Genomic DNA, 16,466 nt, shown 5'->3' with positions numbered 1-16,466 from the left:
TGCTTTTTTTTTAGGGTCACACGTGTGGCATATAGAAGTTCCCAGGCTAGGGGTCAAATTGGCAAAGTGTAATTCTTTTTTTTTTTTCTTTTTTTGTCTTTTTAGGGCTGAACCTGCAGCATATGGAGGTTCCCAGGCTAGGGGTCCAATTGGAGCTGCAGCCACTGGCCTATGCCACAGCCACAGCAACGCCAGATCCGAGTCGTATCTGAGACGTACATCACAGCTCAGGGCAATGCTGGATCCTCAACCCACTGAACGAGGCCAGGAATCAAGCCCACATCCTCATGGATGCTCGTTGTGTTCGTTAACCACTGAGCCACGACGGAAACTCTGGCAAAGTGGAATTCTTAATATTTGCCATTCATTTATTAATTATTCAGTGCCCACTCTGTGACAGGTACTGTCTGAATTAGTTTTCCAGAGAAACAATTAATTGTGTGTGTGTCTGTATATAGGGTTCCTTATGGGGAACTCACTCATTGGATTATGCAAGCCGAGAAGTCTTGAGAGGTACTGACCGAAAGCTGGAGACCCTGGAAAACCAAGGGTGTAAATCCAGTTTGATCCCGAGGGCCAGAGGAGTGGACAGTGTAGATCCAAGGCCAAGGGCGGGAGAAGACAGATATCCCAGCTCAGCCAGCCAGGTAGGAAGAAGGCATGAACTCCGCCTTTTTGTTCTGTGTGGACTTTCTTCAGACTGGATGATCTTCCTCCGCTTTACTGGGGGCTCTGTTTTACTGAGTCCTCTGATTCGCATACTCGTTTCATGGGTCCCTCCCAGACACACCCAGAAATAATTTGAATCTGGACACCCCTTGACCCAGCCAGGATGACACAGAAAGTTGACATCATACTGTCCTAAAGGCCCCAGCTGTCCTTTGGATATACTGTTAAACAGTGTTAAAAATACAAACTTGGAGTTCCCGTTGTGGCTCAGGGGATTTGGAATCTGACTAGCATCCATGAGGACGTGGGTTCAATCCCTGGCCATGCTCAGTGCGTTAAGGATGTGGCGTTGCCATGAGCTGTGGTGTAGGACGCAGACAACAGCTTGGATTCTGCGTGGCTGTGGCTGTGGCTGTGGTGTAAGCCAGCAGCTGTGGTTCCCATTCGACCCCTAGCCTAGGAACCTCCATATGCTGTGAGTGTGGCCCTAAAAAGACAAAAAAAAAAAAAAAAAAAGTTTGCTGGCAGAGATAAGTATGATGAACCATCAAGACTACATAGCAGGAGTCCTGTTGTGCTCAGTGGGTTAATAAATGAACTAGTATCCATGAGGTTTTGGGTTCAAAGCCCAGCCTCACTCCATGGGTTAAGGATCCAGTGTTGCCACAAGCTGCAACATAGATTGCAGATGTGGCTCAGATCTGGCGATGCTGTGGCTGCAGTGTAGGCTGGCAGCTACAGCTCTAATTTGACCCCTAGCCTGGGAACTTCCATATGCGGAAGGTGAGGCTCTAAAAAGAAAAAAAAGAAAAAAAGACTACATAGCAACTTAGGGAAGAATGAATAATAAGGATTTGAGTGGGTATTGAATGGTTGCATGTATGTATGTTTTAAAAGATTTTTTTTTTTTTCTTTTTATGGAAGTTCCTGGGTTAGGGGTTGGGTTGGAGCTGCAGCTGCAGGCCTGCACCGCAACAACACTGGATCCGAGAAGTGACCCACGCTGCAGCTTGTGGATCCTTAACCCAGTGAGCAAGGCTAGGAAATCCAACCGAAATCCTCTGGGACACAACGTTGTGTTCTTAACCCACTGAGCCACGAGGGGAATTGCAAAAGATTTTTTGAAGTGTAGTTGATTTACAATGTTGCATTCGTTTTTTTTTTTTTTTTTTCTGTACGGCAACGTGATTCAGTTATACATCTATATTCTTACTCATATTCTCTTCATTATGATTTGTCACAGGATGTTAAGATAGTTCCCTGTGCTACACGCAAGACCTTGTTGTTTATCCATCTTGCAAACACTAGTTTGCCAATGCTAATCCCAAACCCCAGTCCCTCCCTCCTCAAACCCCCTACCTCTTGGCAACCACAAGTCTGTATGTTCTGTGAGTCTCTTTTTGTTTCGTAGATATGTTGATTTGTGAATGTACATTTTAAATGGCTTCTGTATATAGCTATCACGTTTCAAAACTTCCAGTGATTACAAACGTGGCCAGGTTTGGTCTTTAGCTTAAAAGTTCAACATAATTAGTGAGTTCCCGTCGTGGCGCAGTGGTTAACGAATCCAACTAGGAACCATGAGGTTTCGGGTTTGGTCCCTGGCCTTGCTCAGTGGGTTAAGGATCGGCGTTGCCGTGAGCTGTGGTGTAGGTTGCAGACGCGGCTCGGATCCCGCGTTGCTGTGGCTCTGGCGTAGGCCAGTGGCTGCAGCTCTGATTCAACCCCTAGCCTGGGAACCTCCATATGCCATGGGAGCGGCCCAAAGAAATAGCAAAAAGACAAAAAAAAAAAAAAAAAAGAAAGAAAAGAAAAAGTTCAACATAATTAGGATGCAAACATGGAAGGAAGAGTAGTATTTCTTTTTTTTTTTTTGTCTTTTTTTTCTCAGCATGTGGAGGTTCCCAAGCTAGGGGTCTAATTGGAGCTGTAGCCACTGGCCTATGCCAGAGCCTCAGCAACTTGGGATCTGAGCCGTGTCTGCAACCTACACCACAGCTCATGGCAACGCCGGATCCTTAACCCACTGAGCGAGGCCAGGGACTGAACTCGAAACCTCATGGTTCCTAGTCAGATTCGTTAACCACTGAGCCACAACGGGAACTCCCAAGAGTAGTATTTCTTAAAGAGACTCACCACCACTATTTTGTTCTTTCATCTATTTATAGATATTATGAAATACTCCAAAAATAAGAAGAGAGGTCACTAAAACTGTGTGTCAAAGAGGAAGTATCCAGGTAAGCAACTCCCCGTAATATTAATTCGACAGTTTAGAATAAAGGAAGTTAAAGGAAAATGGCAGGCAGTTCTTTCCAACTGGGCTTTAAGTTGGGGTAGTAATAGTGCCTGTCTGTGCCGTGTACTTTGGCCTTCTTGACCTCCGTTTCCTCCTCCTTCTATCTGGAGGAGTTGGCAAGCTAAAAGTGCATCTTCCAGACTCTTTTGCAGCTAGGGTTGTGGAAGTGCAGGAAGTTCTGTGCACACATGAGATTTGAAAGAGAGATAGAGGCAGGCTTCCTGCAGCAGGGAGAGCTGACAGGTAGGCTCTGACAGACACAACATTTGCGTGGGTAGGGTCTCTGTAGCCCTCTGGGCATAGCCTCTACAATGTGAGGCAGCTGTGGCAGCAACCGCAGTGGTAGCAGCAGCAGCCTCCTGCCCCCCGGGTCACAGCTATGAGGGTGTGACCTTAATGCCAAACCTCCAGAGCAACACCTGTCTTTCTGACCTTCAGCTCCTCCAGTGAATTTATATGCATGTACTTCCCTGTATTAAATTCCTTTAGGAGTTCCTGTTGTGGCTTAGTGGGTTGAAAACCTGAACCTGACATAGTGTCCCTGAGGATGTGAGTTCCATCCCTGGCCTCACTTAGTGTCTTAAGGATCTGGGGTTGCCACAAGCTTCGGCATAAGTCACACATGCAGCTCAGGTACCACATTGCTGTGGCTGTGCTGTAGGCCTGCAGCTGTAGCTCTGATTTGACCCCTGGCTGGGAGCTTCCATAGGCCTCAGGTGTGGCCATAAAAAAAGAAAAAAAAATTCCTTTTTACTGGAAACACTTGGAATCGTTAATTTTTTCCTCTCTGAACCCCGAGTGATAAACTGCCCCGGAGTGTTGATGTGAGAATGAAGTATAATGACACATGCAAGTTACTTAGAGAAGTACCTGACCCTTTCATGCAATATATGCTAGTTATTTAAATTTTTATTAGGGAGATAAGTGCAACTAAAAAGAACAGTCCAGGCCAGAGGTTGAAAACTACAGCTCGAAGGCCAGGTGCCGCCCCCCACCTGCTTTCACGAATGACGTTTTATTGGAGCACAGCCTCTGCTGTTCGTTTACACGTTGTCTGTGGCTGCTCTCACTCTTCAAGGTCACAGTTGCAACAGAAACAGAAGAAACCACAAAGCCTAAAATATTTACCATCTGGCCCTTTATAGATGTAATTCACTTGCCTCTAATCTGAACTATCAAAAAGAACGAGGCCTTGGAGTTCTCCTTGTGGCTCAACAGTAACAAACCTGACTAGTATCCATGAGGATGCAGGTTCGATCCCTGGCACCGCTCAGTGGGTTAAGGATCTGGCGTTGCTGTGAGCTGTGGTGGCACAGTTGAGGCTCTGATGTTGGCTGTGGCTTAGGCCGGCAGATGCAGCTCCGATTAGACTCCTAGCCTGGAAACTTCCTTGTTCCTCGGGTGCGGCCCTAACAAGACCACACACAAAACACCAAAAAAGCAAAACAAGGCCTCTGAGGACTGGGAAGCATTCATGAAAACAATTCTCCTCCTGATACAGAGCTGTCGTATTGAGGAAAAGTAGTTTGGGAAGTTTTCTTCCTGCAAGGGTTCAAAGTAGAACATTGAGGAGGGGGAAAGATCCTTACATTATGTGCAAAATTCTGATTTTATAAGTAAAATTGGAGGGCAAAAAGGAGGCAAAACTGACGTCATCTGAGTCCTCAGCAAGTAATCTGGTAGCACTCAAAGCACCACCCCTGCCTTCTCGGGGTTGTCCTCTGATCACACAGCCCAGCTGCGAAAGTGACCAGCATCGTACCCAGAGTCTGTGTTACCGTGTTCACGCCAGGTCACCAGTTCTTAGAGTACCTTTCTTCCTAAGTCGTCTGGCATTCACCCACTCTGATCTTCAGAGTCACTATTCTAATCTAGGTCTCAGGAATTTCAAACTGTGGTCAGTTGAATATAGTCCTAAGTTCCTTGTCTTTGTAAGTTTTTTTCTCCTTTAAAATTCCAATTTAGGATTTCCTCTTGTGGTTCAGTGGCAACAAAGCCTTCTAGCATCCATAAGGATGCCGGTTTGATCCCTGGCTTCGCTTGGTGGTTTGGGGATCCGGTGCTGCCATGAGCTGTGGTGTAGGTGGCAGATGTGGCTCGGATCTGGCATGGCTGTGGCTGTGGTGTAGGCCAGCAGCTGCAGCTCCGATTCCACCCCAAGCCTGAGAACGTCCATGTGCCACAGGAGTGGGCCCCCCCTCCACCGCCAAAAAAAATTCTGATTTGTCAAAATTTCACCAAAAGAAAAATTATTTATGTCTGATTTATGATTTTTTCAAAAGATGTATTAACAAGTCATAATCACCCCAAATGCATAGTTTACCTTAGGGGTTCCCTCTTGGAGTTGTGCATTCTATGGGCTTGGACACATGCATAATGGCACAGACCTGGCCTTATGGTATCGTACAGGGCATTTCCACCGCCCTAGATATCCCCTGTGCTCCACTTACTTTTGTGTTTGACTTTAAAGCTCTATGTGTTTTCAACTTTTACTAAGTTTCTTGGCTTTTCTGTCTCTCTCTCTCTTTTTCACTCCTCGTCTCCCTTTTTCTATCCCCCACCTCCACCTCTTTCTTCCCCACTTCCTTCCTGCTGCTGGATAAATATGACCCATATAATCTGACAGTGCTTTTCAAACTTGAATGTGCCAGTGAGTCACCTGGGAATCATGTTCAAATGCAAATTCTGATTCAGAATGAGTGAGATTATCCTGGCCAGGCGGCTGGAAATCGTCATTTCTTAAAAGCTTCCAGGTGATGCTGCTGAGTTTCCTCGACTCTCTAGAACAGTGATTCTCAAACTGAGATGCTTTGGGCCTCCAGCGGACACTTGGCAACATTGTGGAGACATCTCTGATTGTTACAACTGGGGTGGTGCAACGAAGCGGAGGCCAGCAACGCCGCTAAGCATCCTACCATGCTCGGGACAGCCCCGCATGACAAAGCAGTGTCTCGCCTAAAGGTCAATAGTGCCGAGGCTAAGAACCCCGCTCTAGAATGATCTTAATCATAAGTACCCAGTGTGTATCTTCTGTGACTCTAACAGGGATTGTTTGTTGTTGTGGTTTCAGCAGGAAAAAGCTTTCCAGGTTGCTGCCATTGACACCTGGGAGGTTCCCTCTTTTAGCCCGTTCCTGTGACTCAAAGAGTTTCTTACCAGGAAGAATTGTTTCTTTCTTCTTTCAAAAGTTTACTAGCCCTCGGGTCATATCCTCTCCCAATTTATTATGTAAAAATTATGAATGGGATTTTTCGTGGTATTAATGTGATTTTTGAAAGCCCGTAATCCTAGAAAATGATAAAAAAAATTCAGGGAGCAAGTTTATAGGCTTGAAATAGGTGATCTTATAGGACTTTTGTATTATCCATATTTAGGCTAGTGCTTTAAGGTGTCTTAGAAAACCACTGAAGCGATTCTCAAAATGGAATCAATACAGATTTTACTCTGTGTATGTTTCCAATGAATCTTCAGATTGTATCAATCAAATAGTGCCTAGTGTAGACAGGCGTGCACCTTAAAAGAAGCTTTTCCTGGAGTTCCCTTGTGGCCCAGTGGGTTGAGGATTTGGCATTGTCCCTGCAGTGGCTCACGTCCCTGCTGTGGCTCAGGTTGGATCTCTGGCCCGGGAACTTCCACATGCCCCATGAGCGGCCAAAAAAAAAAAAAAAAAAAAAAAGGCATTTCCCTGTATTTATTTAAGGAAGATGGGCACTAGTTCTGCAGTTCTTCGGTCTGCCTGTAGGAAGGTGTGTTTTCCGTGGTTGAAGAGATTCGGGAATTTGATAACTCTCCTTGGATTGAACTCTTCAGCGACATGGCCACACAAAAGAACTATGGCCTATAAGAATATGATGACTTTACCAGAATCATGATTAAACGGAAGTAACCACAGAAGTATTTTTACTTAAACTAGGGTCACAATTCCAAGTTTTTGAAAGTCTGCTTTTCCTGATATTCTTGGCCACTCAGGCATCTCTGGCTGACTCAGCCCACTGTTGAGCTTCCTACCTGGCCTGCCGGCACCTGGGGCTCAGCCCTGGGATGCATTCTGCCCCGATTTCTTCTTGATTTCCTTTCGCGGGAAACTAATTCCAGGTTCTTAACCAGGATTTGGTCTTGTCGCTGAGGATGTTTTAATGGAAGGATCTCATTGAAGCATAATGTGTTCACCCGTGTATAGGATCCATCAACTGCAAAAGGTTATATAAGGTGATCACATCAGATAGCATTAGCCTCTTATTATCCCACTGCCCCCACAACGCTCCCTCCTCTTCCCTAAACTCCATAGAAGATACCACCATCCACTGAATCACCTGGGCCCCAGTGCTGAGGTCATCGCATGCTTGTTCCTCCCCCGCCACCACTGCAGTCCGTCCTCAGGGCCCTCGCCTAGGTCCTCACGACCTTCTGCCCTATTTTTCACCAATAGTCTTTTGATAGGTCCTGCCCCCAGTCCTGCCTTTTTTCAATTCATCTCCCGCGCTGTTGCCAAAATATTCTTTTAATGTAAAAATTAATCACAGAACTTAACAAGTAAAAGCCTTTGCTTAAAATGTAGTTTCCAGGAGTTCCCGTCGTGGTGCAGTGGTTAACGAATCCGACTAGGAACCATGAGGTTGCGGGTTCGATCCCTGGCCTTCCTCAGTGGGTTAACGATCCGGCGTTGCCGTGAGCTGTGGTGTAGGTGGCAGATGTGGCTCGGATCCCATGTTGCTGTGGCTCTGGCGTAGGCTGGCAACTACAGCTCCAATTCGACCCCTAGACTGGGAACCTCCATATGCCATGGGAGCGGCCCAAGAAATGGCAAAAAAAGGAAAAAAAAAATGTAGTTTCCAAAGCCTGAATGTGACTGCCATAGGGAATTTTGGCTTTAATTCTTCTGGTGGTATCTGAATTTATATATTAAATATAAATTTATATATATGTGTATAATATATAAATTTAATAGACCATAGACTAAATATATAGACTATAATTAACAGACTTAATTTCTAGAGCAATTTTAGGTTTGCAACATGGTGGAGTAATAAGTATAGAGAGTTGCTGTCTATCCCCTCCCCGCCAAACGCACACAGCCTCCCCCACTAGCAACAGCCCCCACCAGAGGGGAACATTTGTTAGACTCCGTGAACAATCGTTGTTACCCCAAATCCGTAGTTTACATTACGATTCACTCTTGGTGTTGAACACTCTGTAGGTTTGGACTAATGTCCAATGACAGGCATCTACCATCATAGTCTCCTACAGAGTATTTTCACTGCTCCCCAAATCCCCGGCGCTTCACTTGCTCATCCCTTCCCCAAACCCTGGCAACCTCCATCTCTTTTCTTTTCTTTCCTTTCCTTTCCTTTTCTTTTCTTTTCTTTTTTTGCTTTTTAGGGCCGCACCTGCTGTATATGGAGTTTCCCAGGCTTGGGGTCGATCGGCAGCCATAGCTGCCAGCCTACACCACAGCTCACAGCAATACCAGATCCTTAACCCACTGAGTAAGGCCAGGGATTAAACCTGCAACCTCATGGTTCCTAGTTGAATTCGTTTCTGCTGCGCCACAATGGGAACTTCTATATGTATTTTTTTTTTTTTTTTTTTTTTTGTCTTTTGTCTGTTGTTGTTGTTGTTGTTGCTATTTCTTGGCCGCTCCGCGCATATGGAGGTTCCAGCTAGGGTTGAATCGGAGCTGTAGCCACCGCCTACACCAGAGCCACAGCAACGCGGGATCCGAGCCGCGTCTGCAACCTACACCACAGCTCATGGCAACGCCGGATCGTTAACCCACTGAGCAAGGGCAGGGACCGAACCCGCAACCTCATGGTTCCTAGTCGGATTCGTTAACCACTGCGCCACGACGGGAACTCCCTATATGTATTTTTTTATATGGGGGTAAATTAAAATGTAGAATCCTGGGACAGATAGGAATTAGAAATATTTTCTAATTCCAAATTAAAAATGTTTTTCGTTAAAGATGTTTTAGTTTTAGTCCAAATAATCTTCAATAGCCAACTTCCATTTCCTGTACTCATTGCTCAGTTTTATTAAAAAAATTATTTATTATTATTAGTAGTAGTACAATTTTTAAAAGTTACACTGTAGAGAAAGACAAATACTGCATGATCTCTGCTCCTCTCCCTACTGGTAAGTTAGTTTGTTTTCTATATTTGAAAGTTGCTTTCTTCTTGGTGATATTCACTAGTTTGTTGTAATTTTTAGATTCCACATGTAAGTGATAGCATACAGTATTTGTCTTTCTCTATCTGACTTATTTCACTTAGCATAATACCCTTCATCTCGGTTTTCTTTCTTTGTTTTTTCTTTTTACAGCCACATCTGTGGCATATGGAAGTTCCGGGGCTAGGGGTCAAATCAGCTGCAGCTTCAGGCCTACGCCACAGCCATGGCAATGCTGGATCTAAGCTGCACTGCAGCCTACACAGCAACTTACAACAACGTTGGATCCTTAACCCACTCAGTGAGGCCAGGGATCTAACCTGCATCCTCAAGGAGACGACGTCAGGTCCTTAACCTGCTGAGCCACATGGGAACTCCCTCCACCTCAGTTTTCTGATTGCAGAGTCCTTCGCTGCTAAACTCTTTCAAAGATGTAAGCAGAGACTTTTAACTCCTTGTCACCCTGATTTATGAAAAGCAAGCAAAAAGGAGGTGCATACAAGGTCAAACACTGCCATCTTGACCGAGTCACTGTTTTTCTGTCAAGATAATTGACAGTGATGACGCCGAGTTACAGTCAGTTACAGTCTGAACTTCCTCATTCAGGCGCATTGAGACTGAACCCCCCCGGTCTCTTACTGGATATTGTGATATCGTATGAGATGGAAAGAGAGCAGAACATTTCATTCTCAGTTCCAGTCCCTTGTCAGAATGAACACAGATCACCTCATGGGAACGTAATGACCTACTTCAGTGTCCCTGGCTTTGTATGTGACAGCCAAACAGGTTAGATATTCACAGATGCAGGCAAAAGCCAGGAACTCCCAACCCCACTTCCTTAGGCGTGTGCAAACTTTCCTGGCTGACCAGGCCCTCACGGAAGTGGCCTCTGTCTCTCTCTAGCATCTTTCCTCACGGTGGCCACTCCCCTTCTTGGATTCAGCCAAGATTCTGAATCATGTGTTGTCTTACTCATACTCTAGGCTCTTTTAGAGCTTCGCATCCTTTGCTCATGCCATTCCACCTACCCCAAATATCCTTCCCTCCATTCGTCCCTCTAAACCACTGTTTGTCTTTTAAGACCCAGTTTGAACACACCTTCTTTTAGGAATATTACTCTAACCCTGTCCTTTTCCAGGCTCCCTGGGAATTGGCGAATCCATCCTTTATGTGCAGTGGTGGGTCACACAGATGCACGCACACCACCTGTACGACCTCATTGCCTGCATTCCTTACATGGCTGTCTCCCCCACTAATCTGTAAGATCTTTGAGGTTACATGTCATGTATTTTTTTTCTTTATCTCTGCATCTAGCGCAGTAACTGGTATACAGCAGGTTTTAAATAAATATTGTAAAATGAATGTAACACATCCAGTACAAAAAGTTCGGTTGTTTCTCTAAACTTGCCAGCAGAAAAAAAAAATTATTATATAGTCATAGCGCATGCTGGGAATATAACTACCAGCGAAAAGAAAAGCACAATTCACTTTTTCAGTTTAGAGAAATTCTAGACTTATAACCTCTTCTCCGATCTGGTTATAATTTTGAGCAACATGAGTTAGGGTGGCTGTGCCAGAAGGAGTACTGTGCCCTATCCATCTTCTAAATTCTTTTTTATTTGAGGTTATATATATATTTGAAACTTTACATAAAAGTTACAAAAATAGAACAAAATTCTGTGTCCTCATATCTAGCTTTCCTGAGCTAATTGCTGTCTATGGCTAGATTTAAAAAAAGTGTTTGAGAGTAACTTGCAGACCTAAGGCTTAAACGCTTCTAAACAAAAACAAAAAAATATTACCTTACATCACCACAGTGTAATTACCCAAATCAGGAAATTAATATTGATGCATTATTGGATAATGTACAGATTTCACTTTTGCCACTTGTCCCATTAATGTACTTTTATAGCAAAAGAAAAAACATTTCCGGTCCAGGATCCAGTCCAGGATCAAACATTACATTTAGTTGTCATGTCTCATTTGTCTCTTTTCATATGAAATATGTTTGATTTTTTTTTTATCTTTCATGCTCTTGACATTTTGAAGCAGTCAGCCTGCTCTTCACAGCAAGTCCATTCTTCGATTTGACTTGTCTGATATTTCCTCATCATTAGATTCAGGTTATACCTTTTTGCCAGAACTATCACAGAGGGATGTTATGTCGTTCTCAGTGAATCAACCAAGTAACTAACTCTAAACGTTTTATTAAGATGGTGCCCGTAAGTTTTCTCTGCTGTGAACGAGTTTTTCTCTGCATAGTTAATAAGTATCATATGGGGATGAGGTTGTATTTTAGGCTGAACAGAAGAGAGAGAGTGCAAGTTGTCCCAAGTAACCTCATGGAACATTGTTTAGCTCTGTCATTTGACCTTCCTAGAGATTACATTCAAAAACTAGAAGACTGTTTAAAATGGCAATCTTCTGACTCTTTTAGTGCTTTAGCTGCAAAATTATTTACGGGAACAAGATGTAGCTTGCAATTCCGTAGGGCTGAATATCACAGCCCTAAGTAAATGGGAGCTGTGCATTCAGCAACTCCTCCAGGGGATGAAGCCTGAATAGCAGCACAACTGTTGTTTCTGTAATGTTCTGCGCATTTGGCTCACTATCGGATCACTCTTCAAAAACCTCTGACAGGAAGATGATTTCCTAGGCTGCTGTTAGTCACACTTTACAAGCAGCAGAACAGATTTATGCTGGTGTTAAAGTGATGAGTCCTTTCAGTCTCTTTGTTCAACCCACGTATTCGTCAAGAGAGAACTATGCTGAAATTATGCAGGTGATTTCATCCATGTTTATATATTTTTCAGAAGTGTAAGTCTAGCACAATATTTAGAATGCTTTTAACTACTCTTTCAAATGGCTCCATGTCATAGTTAAGGAATCATGTGGGTTTTTAAATGCTAAATTGTTAACTTTTGGCTTTATTGAAATATGATTGATAAATAAAAATTGCATATCTTTAAGATGTATAATGTTGTGTTCTGATATACACCCCAAAATGATTACCACAATTAAGCTAATTAAGATCTGTTACCTCATCTAGTGTGTGTATGCTAAGTAACATATATGTTATCTGACATAGTTGTGTGTATAGTGAGACTATATAAAATTTACCCTCTTACTATCGAAACCCAAGTTTTTACAGAACTAGAATAAATAATTTTAAAATTTGTGTGGAAACACAACAGACTCCAAATAGCCAAAGCAATCTTGAGAAAGAAGAGCAGAGCTGGAGGAATCATGCTCTCTGACTTCAGACTATACTACAAAGCTATAGTCATCAAAACAATATGGTACTGGCACCAAAATAGACCTGTAGGTGAATGGAACAGAATAGAGATCCAAGAAATAAACCCACATGGTTATGGCCAATTAATCTGTGGCAAAGGGTCAAGAATATACAATGGAGAAAAGACAGTCTCTTCAATAAGCGGTACTAGGAAAACTGCACAGCTCCATGTAACAGAATGAAATTAGAACAGTCTCTCACGCTATGTACAAAAGTAAACTCAAAATGGATTAAAGACTTAAGTGTAAGACCGAAAACCATAAAACTCCTAGAGGAAAACATAGGCAAAATATGTTTTGACATAAATTATAGTAGGTTTTTTGACCTATCTCCTAAAGCAAAAGAAATAAAAGCAAAAATGAACAAATGGAACCTAATTAAACTTAAGTTTTCCTTTAAGAAAAGGAAACTGACAACTTAACAAAAAGACAACCTACAGAATGGAAGAAAATATTTGCAAATGATACGACCAATAAGGGTAAGGGGTTGATATTCAAAATATATAAGTAGTTCATACAACTCAACCTCCAAAAAGTAGCAACCCAATTAAAAAATTGGCAGAAGACCTGAATAGACGTTTTTTTTCAAAGAGCACAGTCAGAAGGCCAACTGGCACATGAATACTATTCAGCCATTAAAAAAGAATGAAATTTTGCCATTAGTAGCAACATAAATGAACTTTGGCAGTATTATGCTTAATGAAATAAGTCAGAGAAAGACATTTGTATATTACTTATATGTGGATATTACTGTGTGATATTACATATATGTGGAAGCTAAGAAAATAAAATCAATTAGAAAATATAACAAAAAAGAAACAGATTCACAAATATAGAGAACAAACTTGTAGTTACCAGTAGGGAGAGGGAAGTGGGGAAGGGGGATTAAGAGGTGTAAACTATTATTTATAAAATAAATAAGAGGGAGTTCCTGTTGTGGCACAGCGGAAATGAATCCGACTAGGAACCATGAGGTTTTGGGTTTGATCCCCAGCCTCACTCAGTGGATTAAGGATCTGGCATTGCCGTGAGATGTGGTGTAGGTCACTGACGTGGCTCAGATCTGGTGTTGCTGAGGCTGTGGTCTATAGCTCCGATTGGACCTCTAGCCTGGGAACCTCCACATGCTGTGCCTGTGGCCCTAAAAAGACGAAAGAAGAAAAAAGGAAAAAGTGGGTGGGGGGGAGAAAGAGGAAGGAAGAAAAAGCAATTGTGAATCAGCGTGTTGTATGCTTGAGGCTTAGATAACATTGTACAGCAACTATTATCGAAGAGATACTCCTTTCCTCATTGTGTGTTCTTGGCTCCCTTGTAGAAGATCAATTGACCATAAATATGTTGGTTTTTTTCTGGGCTTTCTATTCACTTCTTTTTTCTGTATGTCTGTTTCAGAAAGTACCATACTGTGTTGATTACTACAGCTTTTAACACAGTTTGAAATCAGAATGTGTGATGCCTTCAACTTTGTTCATGTTGCTCAAGTTTGCTTAGGATATTTGGGGTCCTTTGTGGTTCCACGTGAATTTTAGGATTTTTTTTTCTATTTCTGTGGAAAATGCCATTGGAATTTTGATAGGGATTGCATTAGATCTAAAGATCTCTTTGGGTAGTTACATTATTTTTCTCATATTATTTTCTATCATGTTCTATCACAAGTGATTGGATATAATTCCCTGTGCTATACAGTAGCATCTCATTGCTTATTCCTTTTAAATGTAATTGTTTGCATCTACTAACTCCAAATTCCCAGTGCATCCCACTCCCTCCTGCTTGGCAGCTGCAAGTCTGTTCTCCATGTCCATGAATTTGTTTTTGTCTTGCAGATGGTTCATTTGTGCCATATTTTACATTCCACATGTAAGTGATATCATATGTGGATATGCTATCCCTTTCTCTTTCTGACTGACTTCACTTAGTATGAGAATCTCTGGTTACATCCATGTTGCTGCAAATGGCATTTTTTTTATGGCTGAGTAGTATTCCATTGTGTATATATACCACATCTTCTTAATCCATTCATCTGTCAATGGACATTTAGGTTGCTTCCATGTCTTGGTTATTGTGAATAGTGTTGCAGTGAAAATAGGCTTGCATGTATCTTTCTGAATGAAAGTTTTGTTCGGAATATATGCCCAGGGGTGGGATTGCTGGATCATGTGGTAGTTCTATATTTAGTTTTCTGAGTTATCGCCATTCTGTTTTCTATGGTAGTTGTGCCAATTTACATTCCCACCAACAGTTCCCTTTTCTCCACACCCTCTCCAGCATTTGTTATTTGTAGACTTAATAATGATAGCATTCTGACTGGTGTGAAGTGGTAGGTACCTCATTGTAGTTTTGATTTGCATTTCTCTAAGAATTAGTGATGCTGAGTATTTTTTCTTGTGCCTGTTGGCCATTCATATGTCTTCTTTGGAGAAATGTCTATTTGGGTCTTCTGCCCATTTTTCAATTGGGTTGTTTGTTTTTTGCTGTTGAGTTGTATGAGTTGTTATATATTTTGGAGATTAAGCCCATGTTGGTTGCATTGTTTGCAACTATTTTCTCTTATTCCATAGATTGTCTTGTTGGTTTTTTCTTTTTGGTCTTTTTGCCTTTTCTAGGGCTGCTCCCATGGTATATAGAGGTTCCCAGGCTAGGGGCCTAATTGGAGCTGTAGCCTCTGGCCTTCACGACAGCCATAGCAATGCCAGATCTGAGCCGCATCTTCGACCTACACCACAGCTCACAGCAATGCCAGATCCTTAAACCTCTGAGCAAGGACAGGGATTGAACCTGCAACCTCATGGTTCATAGTCGGATTTGTTAACTACTGAGCCATGACGGGAACTCCCTTCTTGGTTTTTTAAATGATTTCTTTTGCTGTGCAGAAGCTTGTCAGTTTGATTAGGTCCCATTGCTTTATTTTTGTTTTTATTTCTATTGCCTTGGGAGGCTGACCTAAGAAAACATTTGTAAGGTTGAGGTCAGAGATTGTATTGCCTATGTTCTCTTCTAGGAATTTGATGGTGTCTTGTCTTATGTTTAAGTCTTTCAGCCATTTTGAGTTTATTTTTGTGCATGGTGTGAGGGTGTGTTCTAGTTTCATTGATTTGCATGCAGCTGTCCAGGTTTCCCAGCATCACTTGCTGAAGAGACTGTCTTCCCCCATTTTATATTCTTGTCTCCTTTGTCAAAGATTAATTGACCATAGGTGTCTGGGTTTATTTCCGGGTTCTCTCTTCTGTTCCATTGGTCTGTATGTCTGTTTTGGTACCAGTACCACACTGTCTGGATGACTGTGGCTTTGTAATATTGCCTGAAGTCTGGGAGAGTTACGCCTCCTGCTTGGTTTTTGTTCCTCAGGATTGCTTTGGCAATTCTGGGTCTTTTGTGCTTCCATATAAATGTTTGGATTGTTTGCTCTAGTTCTGTGGAAAATGTCATGGGTAATTTGATAAGGATTGCATTGAATCTATAGATTGCTTTGGGTAGTATGGCCATTTTTAGAATAATAATTTTTCCCACCCAGGAGCATGGAATATCTTTCCATTTCTTTGACTCCTCTTTCATTTCCTTGATGAATGTTTTATAGTTCTCAGCATATAAGTCTTTCACCTCCTTGGTCAGGTTTATTCCCAGGTATTTGATTTTTGGGTGCGATTTTAAAGGGTATTGTATTTTTGTATTCCTTTTCTAATGTTTCATTGTTAGTATCCAGAAATGTGACTGATTTCTGAATGTTCATCTTATATCCTGCTACATTGCTGAATTTGTTGATCAGTTCGAGTAGTTTTTGTGTGGAGTCCTTAGGGTTTTCTATGTATAGTATCATGTTATCTGCATACAGTGACAATTTTACCTCTTCTCTTCCAATGTGGATGCCTTTTATTTCTTTTGTTTGTCTGATTGTTGTGGCCAGGACTTCCAATACTATGTTGAATAAAAGTGAGAGTGGGCATCCTTGTCTTGTTCCAGATTTTAGAGGGAAGACTTTCAGCTTTTCTCCATTGAGTATTATATTGGCTGTGGATTTGGTATAAATGGCTTTTATTATGTTAAA

The sequence above is a fragment of the Sus scrofa genome, chromosome 8 (genome assembly GCF_000003025.6).
Source record: "Sus scrofa isolate TJ Tabasco breed Duroc chromosome 8, Sscrofa11.1, whole genome shotgun sequence".
Taxonomy (NCBI): Eukaryota; Metazoa; Chordata; class Mammalia; order Artiodactyla; family Suidae; genus Sus; species Sus scrofa.
The sequence above is the reverse complement of the archived record's forward strand: the minus strand, read 5'-3'. Positions refer to the sequence as shown.